At 40.6% G+C, this 16,426-nt stretch overlaps 1 long non-coding RNA gene across 9 annotated transcripts in view; it reads right to left on the reverse strand.

The window, feature by feature from the left end:
- The window catches only part of LOC112586189, a 197,662-nt gene that overhangs the window by 53,887 nt on the left and 127,349 nt on the right, over positions 1 to 16,426 (reverse strand). For 8 of the 9 annotated variants that reach the window (XR_006552205.1, XR_006552202.1, XR_006552207.1 and 5 more), the window contains one exon: positions 12,633 to 12,778. This is a non-coding gene — a long non-coding RNA (uncharacterized LOC112586189). Of the gene's footprint in view, positions 1 to 12,628; positions 12,779 to 16,426 lie in introns of all 9 variants that reach the window. The other variant, XR_006552203.1, reaches the window with a different exon arrangement.

A 16,426-nucleotide genomic window follows, 5' to 3' on the forward strand; every position in this document is an offset into this window, starting at 1 on the left:
CTTCATTTTACTCCATTGCTTCTTAAATAAGTTAATTTACTGCTCTGAGACTTATATGCATCGCATTCCAACCTGAAATGCCATAAATTTTTTAAAAATGGAACTATTGAATAGTAGATGGAGATTACAGGCTCTTTTAGAAGAAGGCTAGAGAAGGAACTGTCTTTTATTCTTATATTTTTAAAAGGGTGCTATAGCTTTGGAACACATTTTCAGATGCAAAATTAACATCATAGAGAAACACCAGGTTCACACTTTTTATATTTAATGCCAACTCTTCTGTATGCTCTGAGTAGCCCTACCTTTTAGCATTTAAGAGATAAAGCTCTGCTTTAAATTTTCCAATTATTACCTGTCTGGTACAGTTGCAACAGGACCATATCAAGTATTTGAGTTTTACTAGGGAAACGTAATTACAGTTTGAAAAATAGTAGAAAATGCATTCCTATCACATCCTTAGTGGCAGTTTATATGCTAAAAAGAAAAACGCTTAGGGCCTAATTCATAAGAGCTTTATGCTTCATTTACATTTTTCTGTGCAGTTTACTTGGAAAAGAGCATAATGCATGTTTTTCAAGTAAAATATGCCATTTTGGGATTCATTCAACTTGCTTTCCATTGTCCTCACTGAGGGCCAACTGTTCTTTTTTACAATCCTAAAGGGCACCAGTAAATGGAGTGGGTGGAAAGCCCTCAATATTAACTAGAAGAAATGCCTAAAACCGTTGTACAGATTATTTAGAAAATTTATAGCAGTCTCCAGCAGTCAAATCTTGGAAAGCCTATTGTGCTTTTACTATGCAGACTGTTTTCCAAGCCCTTTGTGTAGGATATTGAACAAGTTACATGATAATAACAGATATTTTTGAGGGCTGCTTAGAATTCACAAAAAGACTGACCATTTCCTGGCTAATCTAGGTTCTTTTACTTAGTTCGGTGTTCCTCAAAACATGGCCTGTAGGCTAGCAAGTATGCAAATCAACTGAGAGCCTTTTGTTAAAAATATGATTTCTTAGTGATCTTAAATTTTTAAGGTGGATCCCTGGAATTTGAATTTTACAGGTTATTCAGATGATTCAGTTTCCTTGTAGGTAGGACCACACACTCTCATTTAGTGATCAACAGTTTGCTAAACCAAATTTATTAGCAAGTGTAAGATCACTGAACATGCAGGAAGCTAAAGTCATGTATGAAAAAGACAGCAATTTGCTACCAAGCAGAAAATTATGACCCATGAGACTCTAACCTATGATCCTCAGTCTTTCCTACATCTACTGATTTCTAAGCTCTCCAAAACTGTACAAAGAAAAGTCCAGGCAAAACGCATTTCTCACATTGTTCACTGATGCACTGGAAAATGAATATTGCAGACAACCAACCGGTTACTTCTTCTATACATTATCAAAACCACCAGGCCAACTTTCTTCCCTCGCTGAATTCACTGCATTTACTGGGTGGTTTTGGCATCATGTTGCAACCACCATAGCCCGATATCAGAGAAAATTTGAGATCCAACACGGCTGTTCTAAAAATGAGTTGTCTCTGCCATTTTAGAGTAACAGTTTTAACATATTTAGTGGAAGAAAGCCACAGATCTTGACAGATTTAGCTAAGTCTACTCCAAGCTAAAGCTGAACACTTACTTCACACTTCCTCACTGACTGATAAAAGAAAAACCTTACGTAGTAGGAATTCCTAAGTACCACCACAACTGATTTTCCTCTCCTTCCTGGTACGTAGGAAGGTGATACCTCCCTGCCCAAGTAAGCAGAAATGATGTGTCACTTCCTGAACAAAATATTTAATTGCCAGTATGAACCTCCCAGCACAGTCCCTCCCTGCTGCAGCACCCATGCCGGGACATGCTCCCAAGCCTGCAGTCACAGGGTGATGGGCATTCAAAATCCTGGACCACTGAGTTACCCCAGAGAGTCACCTGGATTTGCCATCATCATTGTAAGAAAGAAGCAAACTTTTCTTCTGGTGAGCCACTGGGATATGGGGTTGTTCGCCACCACAGCATAACTTATCCTACCCTGGTTAAAATAACACAGTGAGATATATTAAGCTACATGGTAATAACAGCTACATGTTAGCATTAGCAAAAAGAACACTCTAGACTGATACCTGGCAGAAAAGTCATGGTGATCAAACAGCTCTTTCTCAAAGAACATTTCACGTTCACTGGAATAGATTCAGTCTCTGGGTGGCAATGAAATGCTCTGAAACATTTTCTAGCTCTGAGAAGGCTTTGGGGATTCAACTCAGAAGAGATTATTTTGAGGACCAAATGAGATAATGTATGCCGAAGTGCTCTGTTTACTGCACGGAGCTATACAAATAGGAATCGGCTTGACAAAGAGCCCATTTAGATTGTACTTAAGTTCACACATTCTAAAGTGAGTACTCCATCATTTTGCTTTCCACTGGAGAGTTTTTTGTTCTGATATTTAAAAGAGAATAAAATTTGTTGGATAAAAGGGGATTCACACGTTATGAATCCGAGTTACATTTTCTGTTTTGCCACTATTATCTACATTATAGTCATACCTTTTTTAAAAGATATGTCTATTAAGCACTTGCTGGGAGCACAATGGGAAATGCTGTGAGAGGTAGAAAAGTGGAGGAAGTATCCTTGAAGAGCCCCCAGTTTCATCATCGGTATAATACAATTAACAGCTTCTAATCTCCCTCATGTTTCCACCCCAAAATACTCGTAAAAGTGCTCTCATTTCTAGCAAGTGCTATCTTTAGAAATCAGTCTCATAACAATGGGGTTTGGTCAGTATCTTTAAAATCCAATTTTTATCCATGCACATTTCTTTTGAATGATGTTTTTTTTCTTTTGAAAAGTGGTTAGGATTAATTAAGCATAGATACTGGATAAGAGCTGAGGGAGTTGGTAATGGACAGGGAAGCCCAGCATGCTGCAGTCCACGGGGTCACAAAGAGTCAGACATGACTGAGTGACTGAACTGAACTGAACGTGGATAAGAAAAGGTTAACAGAAATATGAAAATTCTTAATTCACTACTACAGCTCTCAAAAGAAAAAGAGAGAGAAGACTTTTTTTAGGCTATTCTAAGAGAGACGGTCCATTATACCATTTTCTTCTGTGTCAGTTTGCCCTAAAGGGATGCTGTTTCCTGAGTTTAATAAGGACCCTATTTCTTCTGAGCCCTTACAGTCTATTAATTACTGTGGTGGGTGCTTTGAGACATCACAGCAATCATTTGTAAGATGATAAGTGCTCTCCTCATTCTGAGATTTTAGCTATCTAAAATTACCCAGATGAAACAGATGTTGCAAATATGAGTCCTTGTTAGAATGTTTTCTTCTCATTACCCAGCAGAAAGCCGTGTTCCTCACAATCCAGCCACACAGAGAGGGGCTGCCACGAAAGCTTCGACTGGGCCTGCTGTCTGTGACTCCTGCTACAGGACTTCTAGGCACCCAAAGACATCTGGTTTGCATCAGATATTGCATCTGACACAATACAAAAAGCCAAACCAGAAGAAGCCAATGCAGACCCAAGAACAGTGTCACCCAGGTCCACTCCAAACCCAGTTCCCATTCCTACAAGGTTATGCAAAGTAAATCTGCAACCTTTGCAATCAGGAGGCTAGTGACACACAGAGCTGTTTAATGAAGAATTAGGGGAAACTGAAAGGAGTACATCAAGGCTGTATACTGTCACCCTGCTTATGTAACTTATATGCAGAGTACATCATGAGAAACTCTGGACTGGAGGAAGCACAAGCTGGAATCAAGATTGCTGGGAGAAGTATCAATAACCTCAGATATGCAAATGACACCACCCTTATGGCAGAAAGTGAAGAGGAACTAAAAGCCTCTTGATGAAAGTAAAAGAGGAGAGTGAAAAAGTTGGCTTAAAGCTCAATATTCAGAAAACTAAGATCATGGCATCTGGTCCCATTACTTCAAGGCAAATAGATGGGGAAACAGTGGAAACAGTGTCAGACTTTATTTTGGGGGGCTCCAAAATCACTGCAGATGGTGACTGCAGCCATGAAATTAAAAGACACTCACTCCTTGGAAGGAAAGTTATGACCAACCTAGATAGCATATTCAAAAGCAGAGACGTTACTTTGCCAATAAAGATCCGTCTAGTCAAGGCTATGGTTTTTCCAGTGGTCATGTATCAATGTGAGAGTTGGACTGTGAAGAAAGCTGAGCACTGAAGAATTGATGCTTTTGAACTATGGTGTTGGAGAAGACTCTTGAGAGTCCTTTGGACTGCAAGGAGATCCAACCAGTCCATTCTAAAGGAGATCAGTCCTGGGTGTTCATTGGAAGGAATGACACTAAAGCTGAAACTAGTACTTTGGCCACCTCATGCGAAGACTTGACTCATTGGAAAAGACTCTGATGCTGGGAGGGATTGGAGGCGGGAGGAGAAGGGAACAACAAAGGATGAGATTGCTGGATGGCATCACCAACTCGATGGACATGAGTTTGAGTAAACTCCAGGAGTTGGTGATGGACAGGGAGGCCTGGCGTGCTGTGATTCATGGGGTCGCAAAGAGTCGGACATGACTGAGCGACTGAACTGAACTGGACTGACCCGTTAAGCATGCTGTTAGCACAATATGATTGATGTCATACAGTGGAACTTTCTTCTGTCTGCGGTGAGTGTCTGTCTGTGGTAATGTTTTCATAATACAAAAAAAAAAAAAAAAGAAAAAGAAAAAAAAGAGGAAAATAAAAGGGAAAAAAAGCTATCTGGAGACATATCCCAATAAATAATCCATACTATTTCCCTTCCTCCTTTCTCTATCCCCCTGGCATGTCCATTGTCCACCAAAAGTTCAACAAAGACATCAGTTCTTGAGCCAGAACTGACCGACAAAGGAGTCTTGTGTCTACCGAGATGGGATCTGTATTAGTGTCCCTGCCAAACTCCGGTGGGGAGCAGTGTGCAGCAAGCATTGACTCACTGCCAAGGCAGCATAGATTCCAGAGCTCAGCAGTTGGGGTCCTCGGTCAAGAACACCCCCTTTTGTAGGACTTCTGCTGGCACGTTCTCAAGGCCACCAAAAAAGGTTAATGAAGAAAATGAGAGGGTCAAGGAAGAACTTATATTTTAGGATGGCAGATGATCCAGTAGAGAGGATCATAACAAAGCAGGAGAGAAGAGCAAATGGGAGAATCAGATCATGGAAAAGAGGCCAGGGAGGTGGAGTCAGCTGCATGAGTGGGAGTGTGACATGAGTTGGGGCTGTGCCTCAAGAAGGGAAACAATACCCAGTAGAGATTCAGCAGTTTGGTAAAGTGCTCGGTGAGAGACTGGGCGTGTCCTTTTCTGATTCCTAACGCTTTCTTGGGAAAGTAGGAAGCAAGGCCATCAGCCAAGAGTGCGGAGTAGAGAGGGAATAGACGATAAAGCGTCTGTCTATCACTGCGGGAGACCTGGGTTCAATCCCTGGGTCGGGAAGATTCCCTGGAGAAGGAAATGGCAACCCACTCCAGTACTCTTGCCTAGAAAATCCCATGGATGGAGGAGCCTGGTGCAGGCTACTGTCCATGGGATCACAAAGAGTCAGACACAACTGAGTGACTCCACTTCACTTAATAAAAGCATGAGGATAAAGGAAACATCATGAAGTCTTCATCAGGAGCTGTGGAGAGTGACTCAACTAGGAGAATGGGGTAGAATTGCATGCTTCACTGCCTGTACGTGAATAGGAGATCACAAAAGTGTTTATTGCAGTATAAAAAAAGATGTTACCAAACAGTAAAATGATTGTAGACTTATGAGTTCCAATAGTTAGTGAACCACAGAACCACTGTAGCAACAGCTTTTTGACTAATCTGCATAGGTTCTGCAGGACTGTTCAGGCTTGATTTTTCACACACATGTCATATACAATCACCCATAGTCTCATGTACATCACAGTTCGTGACATAAGCATGCTCACCTGGCTGGTGGAGCAGTGGCAGGTAGGGGCAGTTGCATTAAAGACTTCTCTCAATACCTCTATCCCTGCCCCACCCCCACCAGGCCCACCAGCCCTGTACCTGCCCAGCTCTAAGACCAAAGGGAGCCCAGAGTCAGCAACAGAAACTTGGTTTAATGCATGAGGGGGCTTAGAAGTCTGAAGCAAGGTCTTGGATCAACACCACACCTGTGCGGTAGACAGCAGGCAGGGCCTGGCAGCAATCTTCAGTCCCAGGGGCAGGGGAAAGCTACCAGTTATTGGAGGGATTACATTAGGTTGATTCATCAGTTATCAGCAGAGGGGACCACCCCTCACTGTCCCCTGGATAAGAACAATCACTAGCTGGGGCATGGGGCCAGTATGTAGGAAGGTCAGTCCTGTGAATAGTTTGTAGGTGAAGCAGGCACTGGTCAGCAGAGGATGTACACAAAGCAAGAAAATAGCTGCCTTGAGTGGCCTGAACATACAGCCACTTGACCCAAGGGAGTGAGCTGCCCCCACTCACTCTTCCAAACTCACTTTGAGAGAATCAGCAGGCACCTTCATGTTGCCCTTGAAAGGCGATATTACCTACTTGTATCTGGAAAGGACTGGGTAAAGAGTAAAATGTCACTGGTGATCATTGTTCATATTTAAAGTAAGAATTTGGTGCACAGGACGCATCAGTATTTTTGTATAACTCTCCAGTGATTCTAACGTATAGTCAGGATCAAGAACCAGTGTGCTAAAAGAGTGAGGCAAAGAAACAAGTCATTCCAAGTACAGAAGTGAGTCACATTTTTTGTGATACACTTGAGTTGGTTCCTAAAATAGAATTTCAGCCTAGAACATGGAGCAAAAATAAGTTCTAAGGCTGAAGAGAAAACACGAAGATTTAAAAACAAAAAAAAAAAATCACTCCAAGAGAGGGACAGGAATGGTAAGCTTAGCAAATGCTGAGTGTTCCTTGAGATTATGATGCCAAGCACAAGAAGAAATCTGCAGCAACATGGGTGGACCTAGAGATTATCATACTAAGTGGGGTATGTCAAAGACAAATATCATGATATCACTTATATGTGGAATCTTAAAAAATGATACAAATGAACTTATTTATAAAACAGACTCAAAACAGACTTCAAAAACAAACTTATGGTTACTAAAGGGGAAATGCTGAGGGGAGAGATAACCGGAGTTTGGAATTAACATATCCATACTACTATATAAAAAATAGATATTCAACAGGGAACTCAATATACTATAATAACCTAGAAAAACAATGGATTTATGTATGTGTATAACTGAATCACTTTGCTGTATACCTAAAACTAACACAATACTACAAATCAACTATATTCCAATATAAAATAAAAATTAATTTTTATAAAAGGAGAATAATGCTAGGTAAGTGCAGAGAAATGTCAGATTACCAATTTGACATTGGTAATCAAATGTCAAATCCAACCTATTTCAGGCAACAGGAGCCACTGCAAGAATTTGAGGATAGGGATGACAAAGTTATAAGGCCATGTGATCTTCTATAAAGTCATAACACTAAACACCAACTAGAATTCTGATCCTATAGAATCATGGGAAGTCTTCTCTAGATAATTTTTCATCTAATAAAAACACATCTTGTCTCGCTGTCCCACTAATTCAGCATGTGAAGAGATTTCTTAATAGCTCTTCATTTTGAATCATTTTCCTAAATATTCCTAATTGAAGTGAACTGGAGTAACACACTGGGAGTAAATGGGGCCAATAATCCTGTAGGGAAAGTGTCTGTAGGTACAATAGGCCTAATTACCTACTGTTAAAAGGCATGTATCTGTATTTGGCCTAGCTTCACTGACTCTCTTCAGGTCATCAAGGAGAAAACATGAAACAATCAATTTTAAAATATACACAGTTCTGTGTCCTCGTATGCTTTACAGATCCAACAAAGAGTAAATCATGTTCAGGTAATACCAACCTTGGAAAAATCTGTAATTTCTATACATACTTTTAGAATGATTTTCAGTGTTTGCATAGAATTTAGCTTCTTGCTTATAAATTTTTCTTCAATTACTATTAAAGGCAGTTTGCACTTTCCTTGAATATACATCATAAGTGGTGTGGAGAATGGAGACTGGCAATACCCCTAAAGCAAATGGAGGGCAGCTTTGCTATTCTCACTTCCCAGTGAATCTGCAAAGTATTTCACAGGTGGATAACATAGGAGCTGATCATATGTGATAGACCTGAGGACTGTGTTCTGACTTCATGATCCAGGATGAGAAGAAAAAGAAAGGGTTCAGATCTCTTTGCAAAAGATGTAGATTCAAGAGAATCAACAGAACTTCTTTTAACAGTTTAATATGCAGTACTGACTAGGGAAGGCACTTTACATCTCCACGATAGAGCTCTGGGTAGAATGAAAAAGAGTTTCACTCTGAGTTCAGTTATTTGTGGATATTTTGAATGTAGGAGCTCAACTAATGAAGCCTACCTACTGTTAATATCCTGCTTTCATGATGTGTCTAAAAGCTTTGTTATTGTTTTTAATATTATTCATTAACCAAGAGCACATGAGGAGTAATGTAAGGACCTGTCTTAGAAATGGACTTGCTGTCTGGGAGGGAATGGAAATGTACTCAGAACAGATGCTGTTAGCCCAGGATTTGGTGGGAAGTAATATTGCCTGAAGAAGGAAAATCAGCTCCAGCTTTCAGGCTTTATTTTTGTCAAACAAGTTTTCAGGTTGAGGCTCCTAGACACTGGAGGACCCTTCCTTCCTGCTGCTTCCACCTCCAGCCCCAAGTACATTCTGCCTCCTTCCACTGGGTCTGAATCTGGCCTACCTAGCTGAGACCAGCGCCACTGGACAGGGAATGAACTAATTCTGCCTCAGTGTGCACCCAGGATAGTATTAACAACTCCACATGGGACGAAGCAGCAGGATTCCCAGAGAAGGAAGGCCTAGGGAGAGCAGACCTATGCAAGCAACTCTGAGAAAACCATTTCTTTCTCTTTCCAGAAACTTTACACAACAGAAGCCATTTATTCTGCAATACTTGGAGCCATGTCTTATCTTTTCTGTTGCTTGTGTTTCTCAAAAGGTGAATTTAGTCCTTTGTCTCTGGTTCCTTTCTACTCTCCTCTCCCAGATAAGATGAAGACCATTCTCTCTTTCTTTTTTTCTTTTTTAAACACCAAAGGATGAATCCAACAGGGCTTAGAGGTCCATTATAAACACCAGTAGCCCATTGAGTTAATTAACATACAAAGCAACTTTAATTTATGTATGGCCCAAGATGTTTCATTGAGAAAACAATGTGTGTTTTCAAAATAAGCACATTTACAAAAATATATACTGACTGGTATACCTTAACCATCTTCATTGAGGTCTGTAATCAACACACATGCCAAAGGAGACAGACAGTTTGAAAAGGCCAGCCAGTTGGGAAGAGCTGCTTTGCAGCCTAGAATAGATCAAGGATGTAGCAACCAAACATTATAATTTTATTAATTTGAAACCATGTTTCAAAAGCTTTGACTCCTATAAATTTCTCTTATAAATTATCAGCCCTTTCATTAACCCTAATCAAACTGTTTTTGTATATATTAGGCTACACAAGATGGCTTATTAGTTGTTCTAGGTCTCTTGGAACAAAAGAGGGTAAAAAATGACAGGGACACTGTTGGGGGGACAGGGAAGGGGCATGCATAAAGTACACTGGAGCATCAGCTCACAGCAGCCAGAAGACCTTAAAGAATACACCTGCCTACCAGACAGCCTACTGAATAACTCCCAATGAGTTGCTCACATGCCCCAGGATTTTTTTGAGAAGAATCCTACAGCCAAATTCCTTTTCTCACAGACACCTATGAATCCATGGATATGTTTTGGGGAAATCTTCATGTATTATGATTATGAAGTACTTGTTTTCATTTCAATGATCTTTCAAAAACAGTGTAAGCACATTCTGGATTATCTGGGTACCCCCTTACATTGAGTATTTCCAAGTGGGGATAATCAAAAGTGGCAGCAGTTAACTTTTAATACAAGGCTTCTCAAACCTGAGGTCCATGTGTGGATGGAACAAAGTGAGCTCAGGTATGGGCGCTACTGCTGTGGTCAAAAGCTAAGGAATGAATGACAGCTTTTATCTTCTTATTCTTCACTTTTGGCATGCTCCGTACTAACGGGTTCCTCTTTAAAACATTATTTCAAGGCCTGTGGGAATATTTCTTATTTTCCATAATCAAAAATCAAGGGAAATGTTCCTTAATGAATCTGCTTCCATATTGCAAATTAAGCTCAGAGCAAGATCCCTTGGCATTTCATTCCTGGTTTTTCATTTTATCCCATTTCAGGTATCTCTATCACCTGTATTGACTAGATCAGAGCTCCCAAACTGATGTAACCATATCCTGTGGTTCAGGAGGTATTGAGAAATCCAGGCTAGCCCCTACAACAAACTCAGAAGAGCCTCAGGCTCTCAGATAACATCCCAGTAACACTCGCCTATTATCAGCATTCAGAGACTGTGGAATGAAATTCCAGGCAGAAAAAATTCATCCTGACTTATGAATTTTCTGGAGTTTATCACGATGAACCAGACTTGGAAGATGTGATTGAAAAAAAGCTCCTAATATCCCCCCACCAGAATAAAATGTGTAAGCCAGCTGAAAACAGGGAGTTGATTTCCCAGACGATTCCTTGGATTGATTTAGATGCAGCCATCTCAAATCTCATACAGTTCTGATTAATACCCATTTTATCCCCCTCTGTTGCTCACTTTCTTACAGATGAATTAAATAATGCCTACCTGTGCCACCCCAAGTCCTGCAGGAGCACAACCTGATTGCTCGGAAGTGGTCTATTACGGTGAGCATGAAAAGCAATCATAATAAATTACTACTTTTATCTCTCTCTCTCTCTCTCTCTCTCTCACACACACACACACACACACACACACACACACACACACACACCACATCCTCCCCCTACCACTGCTGCCTCACAGCAGCCCTCATGCTTCAATAGGCCAATTAAGTAACGTGAAATAAACATGCAGGTTGAAAATGAGCCATCTTGCTTCAGAGTCGCCTGCAAATCGAACAGAGCTTCATTTCATTTGGTGTCAGGGGCAATTAACCCAGGTACTGTTGATATCTGACACTCCTTGTGACCTTCAAACGCTGCAGGTAAAGCTGCTCTTTCCTGACCCTTCTTGTTCCCTATCTCCCCTCTACCACCTCTCCCTGTCTTAGCTGTTGTGCATTCCCGCTAAGTATTTCTCTTCAACCAAATCAGCTCTTTGACACGTCTCTCTCTCTGCTTTCTCTGTTTCTGACTTTCACGAAACATTCAGAGGAAGAAGAACTGAGGCAATGCTGTTTCTAAGAAAGGAAGAAAGAGAGAGAAAAGGAGGTGCTGCATTGTCTTCTAATCACCAGCTCAATCAGAAATTTGGCAGCCTGGAAATGTCATTCATAATATATGGAGCAAGTGCTTTTCAAACTGGATTATGGGGACTTTTTTCCTGATATAAAGCCAGGCAATTTTTTGCTGATGCAGCTAAATAAAATAATCCTTTCTTTGGTCCTTCCCTGAGGGACATTTTCATATCATTTTATGTTATGTGTCTTTTTTATCTTCTTCGTGACTTTCTTTCCTCCATATTTATTAAAAGTTACAAAGTCTTCAAAACTCTTCTTGTAATTTTTGGTACATTTCCACCATGTTCATGAATACACTGAAAATTCTTTCATTTTCTTTCACTGGCTTCTGTTTTGGTAGACTAATAATGTTGCTATTAAAAAAACACTCTGGATCAAAGAAGATATACTGAGCCTTAGATCTCAAAAGAATAAAGTTTAACTGCAGCTGATAAAATAGTTGAATGCTGTCTCAGGGAGCACGGAGTAAAATCACTGTTCTAGAGAAACAGACCTTAGATACCACTTAGTCCAACCCACGCCTTTACACACAAATCTGCTAAGTTGTAAGATCTCTGTGTAATAGTCTAATATTCACCACATAGAAAATCTATCAACAAGGCCCCTCATGCTACCTTCAAAATATAACCCAAATCCAAATAAATTCTGACCACCTCCCTCGCTCCCACCCTATCCAAGCCGTCATTGCGATAGCTTCATAATTAGTTTCTCTGCCTCCACATTTGCTCCCAAGTAAATATTCTATTACTGCAGCCATGTGAGGGCAGTGGGGGAGTGGGGCATGGGGGGACTCTAAAACATGAGTCAGATTGTGTTATTCTCCTACTCGAAACCCTCCAAAGTCTTCCCATCTCAAAATCCAAAGTCTTTCCATGAACCAAAAGACCCTACATGACCTGGCCCTGGGTGCCCCTCAGGTTCCATCACCTTCCTCTCTGCACTTTTCTAATTCCCCTCCAATCAGGCTGTTCCTTACACACTCAGCAAATACTCCCGATTTGGCCCTTGATTCAGAGTTTTCACATAGAATGTTCTTTCCACAGACAGTCTCATGTCTCATTCCCTTATTTCATTCAAATCTCTGTTCAAATGCCACCTGCTCAAGAGAGGCCTTTTCTGATTCTCTTACATTAAGAGCCACCTTGCCAACATCTTCCATCTCTCTTCCTTTTCCCAGCTCAGTTGTTGTCACAGAACTTATATCTCTAGCCCACATTCAACTAAATATCATCACATTTACTTACTTACGTATTGACTGCAGCCCTCACTCTAAAGTAGATGACCAGAGTCTTTGTCTCTTCCACACAGTGCTGTATTTCCAGAAGAGCCAAATCAGGAAGGAAGTCCCAGTCCTCAGACCTGTGGTCCGGTTACAGGTCTCTCTGTATAAGGATCTAGGAAAGAAAAGCAAAGATTGCCTGTTCTTCCTTCTGTGGTTTATGAAATAACCAATTGGGAATGTTTGAGATTTGGTCTGAGGCAACCAAGGATCTAGTTTTGGCCCATCTGAAATATTAAAGGGCAAAACAATATGTGGGAATAAAGCCAAATATTCTTAGTAGCAAACCTTCTCTTTGTAAGATCTCTCTAGCTTGACATGTTGGTTGTGGGAAGAGGGTGGGTATTTGTGATTTTGAAAATTATAAAAGCTCTGTTAAAGTCTGAAAGGGTCATTATTTGACTTTCATGTTGAATAGGTGACAGTAAGGAGTTCTAAGACCTTAGAGAGAGGTAAGCTAAGTCACTTCAGTCGTGTCCGACTCTGTGCGACCCCATAGACAGCAGCCCACCAGGCTTCCCCATCCCTGGGATTCTCCAGGCAAGAACACTGGAGTGGGCTGCCATTTCCTTCTCCAAGAGAGAGGTAAGTAAAGGCTAAAAGTACATGCCTTGGAGCCAAGCTGCCTGGACCCAAATCCTAGCTCAGTCACTGACATGATATGACGGTTAATTTTATGTGTCAACCTAACTGGGTCATGGGATACCCAGATATTTGGTCAAATATTATGCTGGGTGTGTCTGTGAAGGGGTATTTGTGTAAAACTGCCATTAGAATTACTAGACCAAGTAAAGCAGATTGCTGTCCTTACTGTGGTGGGCCTCATTCAATCAGTTAAAGACCAGAATAGAACAAAAAGACTGGCTCTCCCAAGAGTAAGAGAATTTCTCCAGCCTGGCGTTCTTCAAACTGGGATATTGGACTTGATTATACCACTCTAGTGGCAGAAAGTGAAGAGGAACTAAATAGCCTCTTGATACAGGTGAAAGAAGACAGTGAAAAAGCTGGCTTGAAACTCAACATTCAAAAAACTAAGATCATGGCATCTGGTCCCATCACTTCATGGCAAATAGAAAGGGAAAAGTAGAATCAGTGAGAGATTTTATTTTCTTGGGCTCCAAAATCACTGCAGACAATGACTGCAACCGTGAAATTAAAAGATGCTTGCTCCTTGGAAGAAAAGCTATAACAAACCTAGACAGCATATTAAAAAGCAGAGACATCACTTTTATCAACAAAGGTCGGTATAGTCAAAGCTATGGTTTTTCCTTTGGTCTTGTACAGAATTGTTGTGAGGCATAAATACGTTACTCTATATCAATTGTTTAAGCAGTCTCTAGCACATAGTAAGCATTAATTATGATGTCAGTGTTAGCCATTACAGGGGCACCTAAGGTAGCACTAGTGGTAAAGAACCTGCCTGCCGATGCAGGAGGCGTAAGAGACGTGGGTGCAGTCCCTGGGTCGGGAAAATCTCCTGGAGGAGGGTATGGCAACCCACTCCGGTATTCTTGCCTGAAGAATCCCATGGACAAGAGAAGCCTGGAATTCTACAGTCTATAGGGTCGCACAGAGTCGGACACAACTGAAGCCACTAGCAGGCACGTATGCACAGCCATTATAATTATTCTGGCAGCTGGGATCTTTTTTTAACAATAGCAATTTTGTATGAACAGTTTACTCTAAGTAGAGTTTATGGAAGAGATATAGTAACTTCTGCTTTAATGCAGTTTACTCCAAGATCCCAGAAGTTATGGTGAAAATATGGAATACTCATTAACAAAATAATCCCTTTCACTTTTTATATATTTATTTTTGGCTGTGCTGGGTCTTCATCGCTGCATGGGCTTTTCTCTAGTTGTGGCAAGTGGGGGCTGCCCACTAATTGTAGTGCACAGGTTTCTCATTGCAGGGGCTTCTCTTGTTCTGGAGCACAGGGCCTAGGGCATGCAGGCTTCAGTAGTTGAAGCTCATGGGTTTACTAGTTGTGGCTACTGGGCTCTAGAGCACAGGCTCAATAGTGGTGGTGCATGGGCTTAGTTTCTCTGTGGCATGTGGGATCTTCCCAGATCAGGGATCAAATCCATGTCTCCTATACCGGCAGGCAGATTCTTTACCACTAAGCCACCAGGGAAGCCCCTCCCATTCACCTTTATCTAATATTCCACAACAATACAAATGTCCCCAGCATAGTTAGACTTTGTAAACCAAAGAGAAAAAAAAATTAGGTATGAACATTTAACAAGTTGTTTTCTAAGCACTAACAATGTTTAAGGTTGGTATTCAAAGTCTACTTTACAGATAAGGAAGCAGGAGAGGAAGACACTGCCATAGGCAAGGTCATACAAAAGGGAAGACTGCTAACTCTCCAGCCCACTGTTTAACTCATTAAATTCATACAACCAGTGACAAGCCAAATCTCCCTTTTAATGCACTTGGTCTCTGACACCTTGAAGCCACTGGAATCCCATGTTCACTCCGAACAAATATTCATCTTGTGCTACTTCAGCCTCCCCAGGCCAGTCTGGGACTTAAGGTTTAATTAAATCCTGTGGAGCTGTATTTTTGAAGGAGCTATTATCTTTAAGTGATTCTGCTTTATGAGTGTCTAAGAAAAGAGGAAAGAGAGAGAAAGAAGAAGACAGAGAGCAAGAGGTGACAGAGATGAGAAAGAAACAGTACAAATCAAGTGTCTTTGATCTAAGTTGATTAGTTATGCATTTTTGCCAGCGGTAATTGAAAGACTCAAGGAGAATGCGAATTACCCACAGAAAGCAATAGTGTGTGGTAGATAGCCTGTCTCCATTACCTATGTCAATGGTAGAACTGAAGCGCTGACACTGCATCATGGTTTTCAAAAGGCAATTTTGGACATCACATAAAACAGTTCTTCACTCTTACGATTTACATTTAGATGCTGCAGAAATAAGTTATGGAAGCAAATCTAAGTAGAGTTTACAGTTTCAATCAAAATTTCTCTTTTCTTGTGATGTTTATTATTCATCGTATACAATGCCATTACACAGTGAGGAGATTTTTCAAGAATAGTGTTTTTGCATTGCCCAGTTTGCCCTAGGCATGGCTAAAACAGGGGGACAGGTCCTTCTGCAAAGTAAAAATTAACTATTCTTTAGCTTTCAAAGAGTGATTTTGGATGAACAAATATTTAGGGGGTTCAGAAAATGGTCAGAGCTAGCAAGTCTTCTCCTTTCCAGACATTTTTATTTCTGAAGCATAGAAACAAGGAAACAGTGCTTTTCCATGCAAATAGAATGCCCCCAGGCCTTTCTTTGCAATATTTATGATCAAATTATATTTTTTAATGTCTTTGGAACTCAAGAAACAATTGGAACTACATGATTAGCTGACAGTGCTATGTTTTTAGTACATGCAATAAATCTAGGTGTAAATCTCATTTCAAAATTGTATTCTCCGAGGTTGTTAGCCATTTGATCTTTAAATTTCCACATTTGGTGCAATCTAATTCAACAAATGGTAATTGCTTGCTATAGATTGGGTACTGTGTTGGGCACTGTGGTGCTTAAAAATGAGAGCACAGGTTCCTATGCCTAATGAACTCACAATTTAGTAAAGAGATGAGGCTTCTAAAAGAGACAGAAAAAAAGGCACAGACTAAAGCAAAAAGTAGAATAAGACAGCATCATGAAGGTATATTCAAGGTGCTATGCAAGGTTCAAATGTTTCTCCCTCAACACTACATATCTCAACTCCTTCAAAGTCATGCTACCAATCCTCTGTCATC

The sequence above is a fragment of the Bubalus bubalis genome, chromosome 7 (assembly GCF_019923935.1).
Source record: "Bubalus bubalis isolate 160015118507 breed Murrah chromosome 7, NDDB_SH_1, whole genome shotgun sequence".
Classification (NCBI taxonomy): domain Eukaryota; kingdom Metazoa; phylum Chordata; class Mammalia; order Artiodactyla; family Bovidae; genus Bubalus; species Bubalus bubalis.